Raw genomic sequence first — 9073 nt, forward strand, 5'->3', positions numbered from 1 at the left:
TGTGTAATTTATCCTTTTAATTTGGTATAATTTACATAAATTTATAATGTTAAGATTTAATTATATTATTTTTTTCAAATTATAAAAAAAATTTAAAATTTATGAATTTCTGGTATATCATTCTGGATATATTAGCAGACATCCGAATATATAAGGGAATGATGTATGTGAGAGGGGATAGAAGAGAAGGGATAGGAAATCTGAATATATAGGGGGGATGTATTTGAGAGGGGATATGGATGTATTAGCAAGAGATAAATTAATTGTATTTATTGTATTTGGAATGTTATATTTGCCTTTTTGTATCCGTTGTACTTGTATTTTGTATCAGTTGTATTCGTGATACAATGAATGCAATATGTATTCAACCTCACTCCTCCTTCTCTCGATCTTGTTCACCTCTTTCCTCCCGCTCGACTCTCTTCTCCTAATATGTAGGTAAATACAATAGTTATTGATACAATTGTGTTCATTTTGATACAACTCAGTTGTATAAATTGTATTCGCGATACAACTTGATATAATGAATGAAAGAATACAACATGTATTCAACCTATGTTGCCTCTCTCCTCTTTCTTCCATATCTCGTCCGTGCCTCTCTCCTCTTTCTTCCAGATCTCGTCCGCCTCTCTAAATTCAGTTCGCCTCTCTCCTCCTAATATGTAACTAAACACAATAGTTTTTTTTATACAATTGTACTCATTTTGATACAAATTAGTTGTATCAATTGTATTCATAATATAATCGGATACAACGAATGAACCAATACGAGATGTATTCACCTCTCTCTTCCAGTTCTTACTTGCATCTCGCCTCCCCTAACATATAATTACTGGTAGTGTCAAATCAAACCATAACAAACAAAAATGAATCGATGAATTTTAGTAAATAAAAAAATTTTGATATTAAAAGTCAGATGTTCTATTGCCTTCTGTATATGCATGAAAATTATTTAGTTAACCTTTATTTTTATTCACACGCTTTCTTATCATATCATATATTTATAAAAGAGAACCTTAGGTCTACCTACCTGGCGTTATCACAAGCAAGAATTTTCTTTTAAATTTATTTATTTTCAAAACTAGCCTTCATCTTTCATTAAAATATGTGACTTTTATGGGAAAATCGTGACTTTAATGAAGAGTTGTGATTTTTATGAAAAATTGTGACTTAAATGAAGAGTTGCTACTTTTTTCAAAAAAGTTGCGATTATAATGTAGAGTTGTGAATTTTGTAAAAGGTTGTGAACTATACGAAGGGTTGCAACTTTTTCAAATGGTTGTAACGTTTTTGATAAGGCATAATAAACATTTGTTCACACTATCCTTTGTTGTCTATAAATAAAAGAATTTCCTCTCATTTAAAACAACAAAAATTCTGATCTTCTTCTTTTACTTACACAAAATTAAATATTCGCGTATTTTGCTCCTGTTGAGTGACTTACTGACACCACTATTTTTTGTATCAACAAGTTGGTGAATAAAATTGCTCCATCTTGAGAGGATGCAATTCATTAAACCTCTGGTATTGGAGGAGAATAGTTTTCTTAAGGGACAATGTGCATTTAGTGAACTCGATGTTTTTCTTTCTATTTCATTTTATTTTACGTATCCTAGTATGTTTTTTTTACACTCAATAATTTATGCATATGATATTAATTGTTGTTTTTGAATACATGTTTTAAACTCTGTTGTTATGTTTCTGCAAAGTTATTGTTTTCGGTTATATTGAACATATAAACATATAGTACTTATATTCATCATCCAAAAATAATTATTATACTCAGTTTCAAGAATTCGTGTTTTGATATTTTATATTAAATTCTATTACTTAAAAGTACTATATATAAGCTTACATATTATCTATTTTTACATAGATATAAAATTTCTCACTTATCAATTGAAGAAATTCATTATGCAAGTTCAAAAGTTATGTTAATTATTTTCATGTTCAAGCGTAATTTCTTTTTTGGATGTGTTAACAAATTTTTGAATTTTCTCCTAAGACACATATCATAATTGTATAATATGCAACTTAAATGTTTTTTTTATAATTACGAAATGCTTTTGTATAATTATTGTTATTTTCTTCTTTGTTTTCCTTTTAATCTTGATTAAAGAACCAATGATTTATTTTTCTTGAATAATTCATTTATTAGAGGTTATTGAGTTATGTGATAATGACAAAATAATCAAATTTATGTTGGAATATTGCTAATATTTTTTAAGAATCTATTTTCCCATTATTTTTAATGTATGAATATTACTAAAAAATTATTGACAAGTTTAATGCAATTTTACGCGAACAAATTACCTAGTTTAATATAAATAAAAATAGAAATAATATAGGTGACAATTGTTTATTGACAAACATAATAATTTTCTTACAAGGAAAATAGAATATTTAATTTGTTTCCTCATTATAATATGGAAACAAATAATATGGGCCAAAAATTACTTATCTTTACATTACTTCTTAGATTTACTTTTCTTATAAAATGACTTACCTTACTTCTTAGATTTGTTTTTTGTTTCAATATTGCTCTTTTATTTCTATTTTTATTTATATTAAACTAGGTAATTTTTCAGCGTGAAATTGCATTAAACTTGTAAATAATTTTTTAGTAATATTTATTTATTAAAAATAATGGAAAAATAGTTTCTTAAAAAATATTAGCAATATCTCAACATGAATTTGATTATTTGTCATAATCATATAAGTCAATGACCTCTAATGAATGAATTATTCAAAAAAAAATAATTATTAGTTCTTTAATCAACATTAAAAGGAAAACAAAGAAGAAAATAAGAATAATTATACAAAGACATTTCGTGATAAAAAAGAAACATTTAAGTTGTATAGATTATACAATTATGATATGTTTCTTAGTAGAAAATTTAAAAATTTGTTAACATATCCAAAAAAGAAAGTACACTTGAACATTAGAATAATTAGCATAACTTTTGAACTTGTATAATAAATTTCTTCAATTGATAAGTGAAAATTTCATATCTATGGAAAAATAGATAATATGTAAATTTATATATAGTACTTTTAAGTAAGAAAATTTAATATAGAATATCAAAATACTAATTTTTAAAACTAAGTATAATAATTATTTTATTTACAATGAATATAGGTACTATATGGTATATATAGGGATAAAATCTTAAAACTAAGATAAGTAATTTCATATAAAGAAAATAAATCCAAGAATTAAGGTAAAGGTAGTAATTTGAATACTTCCTCTTTCCACTTTTATTTGTATGTTGTGCTTTTCAAAAATCAATTTGATTAATTCTCAAAGTTACATTAGATTTCATTAATTTGATATTTTAAATAAAACATTTAGATGTACAAAAATATACAAAAAGTACTATAAATTCTAATTTTTCGCATATCAATATGATAAAAAATATATCATAAATTGTCAGTCAAAGTTATTATTATTTGACTCTAAAAAATAAAAATCTGATAATTAAAAATGGAGAGAAATAGTATAAAAAAGGTGAAATTAAGAAGTAAGGTAACTACTTAATAATATTAGCTCATATTATTTGTTTCCATAATATAATAAGGAAACAAATTAATTTTTTCATTTCCATTCAAGTTAACAAATCTCAAAAATTTATTCCATGTCCCACCAACTGTCACACACATTAAATAAAAAAAATATTGTATTTGCTCTCAAACATATATTTTTTCCAGATATACATTCAAAATGATAAATCAAAATTCATAATTTTTAAAAAAAATCATAATTTTTGAAATTGAGAATCACCTTACAATTTTTTGCTCTCTTAAATTTGGTTTAATCATGGCAAGGTCTAGCTACAAAAAAAATCGTATTAAGAAAATATAAAATAAAAGTCTAAGAAATGTGAAATTCGCTAGAAGACGTATGAGACTTTTTAAGAAAGAAAGCGAGCTCTGAATACTTTGTGATAGTCTAAGTGCTATCGTGATTGTGAATCTTCCAACAAATCAGAGTCGCATATGTTGGAGGATTCACAATCACCACAACACTTAGACTATCACAAAGTCTTGATAGTTTACTATCCTTCTTTAAAGACCAATACGTCTTTTAGAGAATTTTACATCCCATTGCCTTTTATTTTGTATCTTCAATACAATTATTTTTGCGGCTAGACCTTGCCATGTTAAACCTGATTTAAGAAAGTAAAAAATTGTAATGTTGGTTCTCATTATCAAAATGTATAGATATTGATAAAATCTTAGATATCAACAATAACAATGTAAAAGAAAAAAAAAATACAAAACAAAAACAGAATATTAATTATACCTAGCTCAAAACTTGACAGCTCAAAATACTCTCCTTCAATACAATAGTTGCTCTGTAACTTGTGAGCAACAATAACTTAGCAGTTGAATTTATAGGGAGAAATCTTATAAGTAAGGTAAGTAATTTCATATATAGAAAGTAAATCCAAGAATTAAGGTAAAGGTAAGTAATTTGAATACTTCTTCTATCCACTTTTATTTGGTATATTGTCCTTTTTAAAAGTCAATTTGACTAATTTTAAGTTAAAATATATTTCTTTAATTTGGTATTTTAAACAAAAAAAATAGATATACCAAAATTATACGAAAAGTACTATAAATTCTCATTTTTTGCATATCAGTATGATGAAAAATATATCATAAAATATTAATCAAAATTATTAATATTTGACTCTACAAAAGGAAAATCTGATAATTAAAAATGTAGAGAAATAGTATAAAAAAAAGGTGAAAGTAAGAAGTAAGGTAATTAATTATAATATTAGCTCATATTATTTTTTTAAAAAAAAAATTCAAAATGTCAATATTTTAAAATTTAAAGGGTTCATTAACAACACTTTGAATATTTAGTAAAAATATCAAAATTTAATTTTGTTATGTATCTTATTTATGTTCTTATTATTTGTTTTTATTTAAAGAATACAATTTTTATGTAACAAATTGGAGGAATTTAGGGGAGATAATTTTTTTCAAAAAGGAACAAATGCTTAAAAGTCTCATAGGTCGCAATTTATCAAAATACACAAACTTTCATCTATTTTTTTTTTCATCATGTTCTAAAATGAACTCCTTTCTCTATTGTTCTGAAAAAAATTCTATATCCAATTTTTTTTAAACACTTTTATTTATCAAAATAAATATTCAATTTTCACTAATTATTGTTATGAAAATCACGGAATTAAAGAAGTACCACATTTATAAAATTTCAATATCAATTTTTCACTAATTATTGTTATGAAAATAATATAAATCAAAAAATTTAATATCTATTTCTCACTAATTATTGTTATAAAACTTTATGATAATACATTATAGTTTTATCTATTAAATTTTAATAAAATTAATTTAGAAATTTAAACACCTATAGTTTTATTTGTTATTTGGCATACTTTTCTCACATTGTATTTATTTCTTTTTCAGAATTTTGTATCCTTACATAAATCATATTTATTCCAATATGTATACCATTTGTATTTGTATTCATTCTAGTTTTCATGTTGTATTTTGTATAATGAAACTTGTATTTCTTTATTAGTTTGTATTCATTCCAATATGTATGTCAAATAAATATGTAGCTATTTAAGAAATACATTTGTATTCGTATTTTTTTTCACTGTGTATTTATTTTTCTCTTCAGAATCATGCTTCCTTTTCTAAGTCATATTCATTCCAATATGTATATTATTTGTATTTGTATTTGAATACAAATACAAAATAAATTAATAGAAAGTTGTTCTTCCTATAAATAAAATACATAACTAGTTGACATATCTTTGGATGAATACAAATTAGGAACAAATACAAGCTTCGTAAACTATGCAACCTGAAAATTTTAATAGATACAAATATTAATAATATATATAGTGATTTGAATACAAATTGAGAAAGAATATCAAATTCTAAAAAAGAACTATAAATATAAACAAACTAATAGAAAATTGTTCGACAACTATTCGGTCTTTGTAGTCTTTTTCAAGATCTCTACGAGTAGACGAAGATTCTACATTTGCATTCTAAATTTGAGGAAGATTTTGCACACCAATTGGGTCTTGTAAATGTTCTGACCCTCTTTCTTTCCTCATTTTAGCGGCGGATCCTACATTATCCGCTATTTCTTGAGTAATAAATAAATTAAAAGATGAAAAATCATAAAGATGAATACCTCTAGTAAACCTCTTGGATTCAACCATTGAAGAGTAAACCCTAACGGAGATTGAAAAATACAAACAACAATTTTTTAAGATTTAAACAAAAATATAATTAGAAAATAAATCTGAAAATTGGATAAAGATTGGGATACCTTAATCAAAGGGATTCTTGTTGATCCAATTTTTGATTTAAAAAACAACCAAAATATATGGCAGAGAAATATTGGCAACTTGAATGTTGGAGGAAAATCAAAAAAGATAAATATGAGAGAATTTTTTTTAATGGGAGAGAGAATTAAGAACTTGAAAAGATAAATATGATAGATTTTTTTTAAGGATATATAGAATTAATTGAAAAAGGGAGATAAATAGAAAGAAAATTGGAATACATAAAGTTTTTAAAATAATAACATTTTTGACATTATTACTAATATTTATAAAGTATGAATATTTTTACTAAATATATATATATTTTTTGACTAGTTTACTAATTTTCCCTATTTCGTTCCATAATATAATAAGGAAACAAATTAATTATTCCATTTCCATGTAAGGTAACAAATCTCAAAAGCTTTATTCCATGTCCCACCAATTGACCCCAGACATTAAATAAAAAAATATTATATTTGCTCTCAAAATATTATTTTTTTCCAGATATACATCCAGAATGATATATCGAAATCTATAAAAAAAAATTACAAATTGAAATTTTTGAAATTGAGAACCACCTTACAATTTTTTGCTCTCCTAAATCAGGTTTAATCATGGCAAGATCTAGCTATAAAAAAATCGTATTGAGAAGATAGAAAATAAAAGACAAAGGAATGTGAAATTCGCTAAAAGGCGTATGAGCCTTTTAAAGAAAGAAACTGAGCTCTCAACACCCTGCGATAGTCTAAGTGCTATCGTGATTATGAATCCTCCAAGAAATCGCAGTTGCACATTTTGTTGGAGAATTCACAATCACCATAACACTTCTACTATCACAAAGTCTCGAAAGTTCACTTTCCTTCTTAAAAAGATCAATACGTCTTTTAGAGAATTTTACATCACATTGCTTTTAATTTTGTAATTTCTCAATACAATTATTTTTGAGGCTAGACCTTGCCATAAGTAAACCTAATTTAAAGTAAAAAATTGTAACGTTGGTTCTCAATATGAAAATGTATAAATAGTGATAAAATCTTAGATATCAACAGTAACAATGTAAAAGAAAAATAATACACAAAACAAAAGTAGAATATTAATTATACCTAGCTCAAAACTTGATAGCTCAAAATACCCCCCCCCCCCTTCAATACAATAGTTGCTTTGTAACTTGTAAGCAACAATAACTTAACGGTTGAATTTATAGGAGAAAAAATCTTAGAAGTAAGGTAAGTAATTCCATATTATTATTGTTGATATTTATCACTATTTATAGATTTTGAAATTGAGAACCACCTTATAATTTTTTACTTTCTTATATCAGGTTTAATCATGGTAAGGTCCGAGTACAATTTTTTTTTTTTATTGAGAAGATACAAAATAAAAGGCAAAGGGATGTGAAATTCGCTAAAAGGCGTATGAGCCTTTTTAAGAAAGAAAGTGAGCTCTCAACACTTTGTGATCGTCTAAGTGCTATCATGATTTTGAATCCTCCAACAAATCATAGCACTTACACTACTGCAAAGTGTCCATAATTCACTTTCTTTCTTAAAAAGGCCACTACATCTTTTAGAGAATTTCACATTGCTTCGCTTTTTATTTGAATCCTCTCAATACAATTATTTTTGCGGACAGACCTTACCATGACTAAACTTAATTTAAGAAACTAAAAAATTGTAATGTTGATTCTCAATATTGAAATGTATAGATAGCGATAAAATCTTATATATCAACAATAACAATGTAAAAGAAAAAAATACACAAAACAAAAATAGAATATTAATTATACCTAGCTTAAACAATAGCCATCCTCCCTGATGTGGCTCTTCCCAAGATAGCTCAAAAATACACTACTTCAACTCAATAGTTGCTTTGTAACTTGTAACTTGTAAGCAACAATAACTTAACAGTTGTATTTATAGGGGAAAAATCTTAGAAGTAAGGTAAGTAATTTCATATAAAGAAAGTAGATCCAAGAATTAAGGTAAAGGTAAGTAATTTGAATACTTCCTCTATCCATTTTTATTTGGTATATTATACTTTTTGAAAGTCAATTTGACTAATTTTCAAAGTTAAATTAGATTCTATTAATTTGACATTTTAAACCAAAAAATTTAGATATACACAAGTACTATAAATTTTAATTTTTTGCATATCAATATGACTAAAAAAACATTATATATATACCAGTCAAAATTATTATTGTTGGACTCTTAAAAAGGAAACTATAACAACTAAAAATGAACAAAGATAATACAAAAAAGGTGAAACTAAAAAGTAAGGTAACTAATAATATAGTAAAAGTTATTATTGTTTGACTCTAAAAAAGACTATAATAATTAAAAATGGACAGAAATTATATAAAAAAAAGATGAAACTAAGAAGTAAGGTAACTAATTATATCAGTCAAAGTTATTATTATTTGACTCTAAAAAAGGAAACTATAACAATTAAAAATGGATAAAAATATATTAAAAAAGGTGAAACTAAGAAGGGAAAATTTCATATATGGCAAACTTATTAGATTATATAACATTATATGGGTATAGTTTACCTAATTACATAATATGGGTATAGTTAAGTTATTAAAGGTGTCTTTAATTTTGTATATAATTGTTTTTTTATTATTTATACAGTTCTATTTTAAAAAGTTGTTTGTAACTGAATCATTAAATATGGTAACAATAAATCAAGATAATGCCACAAAATTAGGGAAACGTCCCTATTTTCAAGCCAAACGTTCAAATTCAAAAAAA

The sequence above is a fragment of the Solanum pennellii genome, chromosome 6 (assembly GCF_001406875.1).
Source record: "Solanum pennellii chromosome 6, SPENNV200".
Classification (NCBI taxonomy): Eukaryota; Viridiplantae; Streptophyta; class Magnoliopsida; order Solanales; family Solanaceae; genus Solanum; species Solanum pennellii.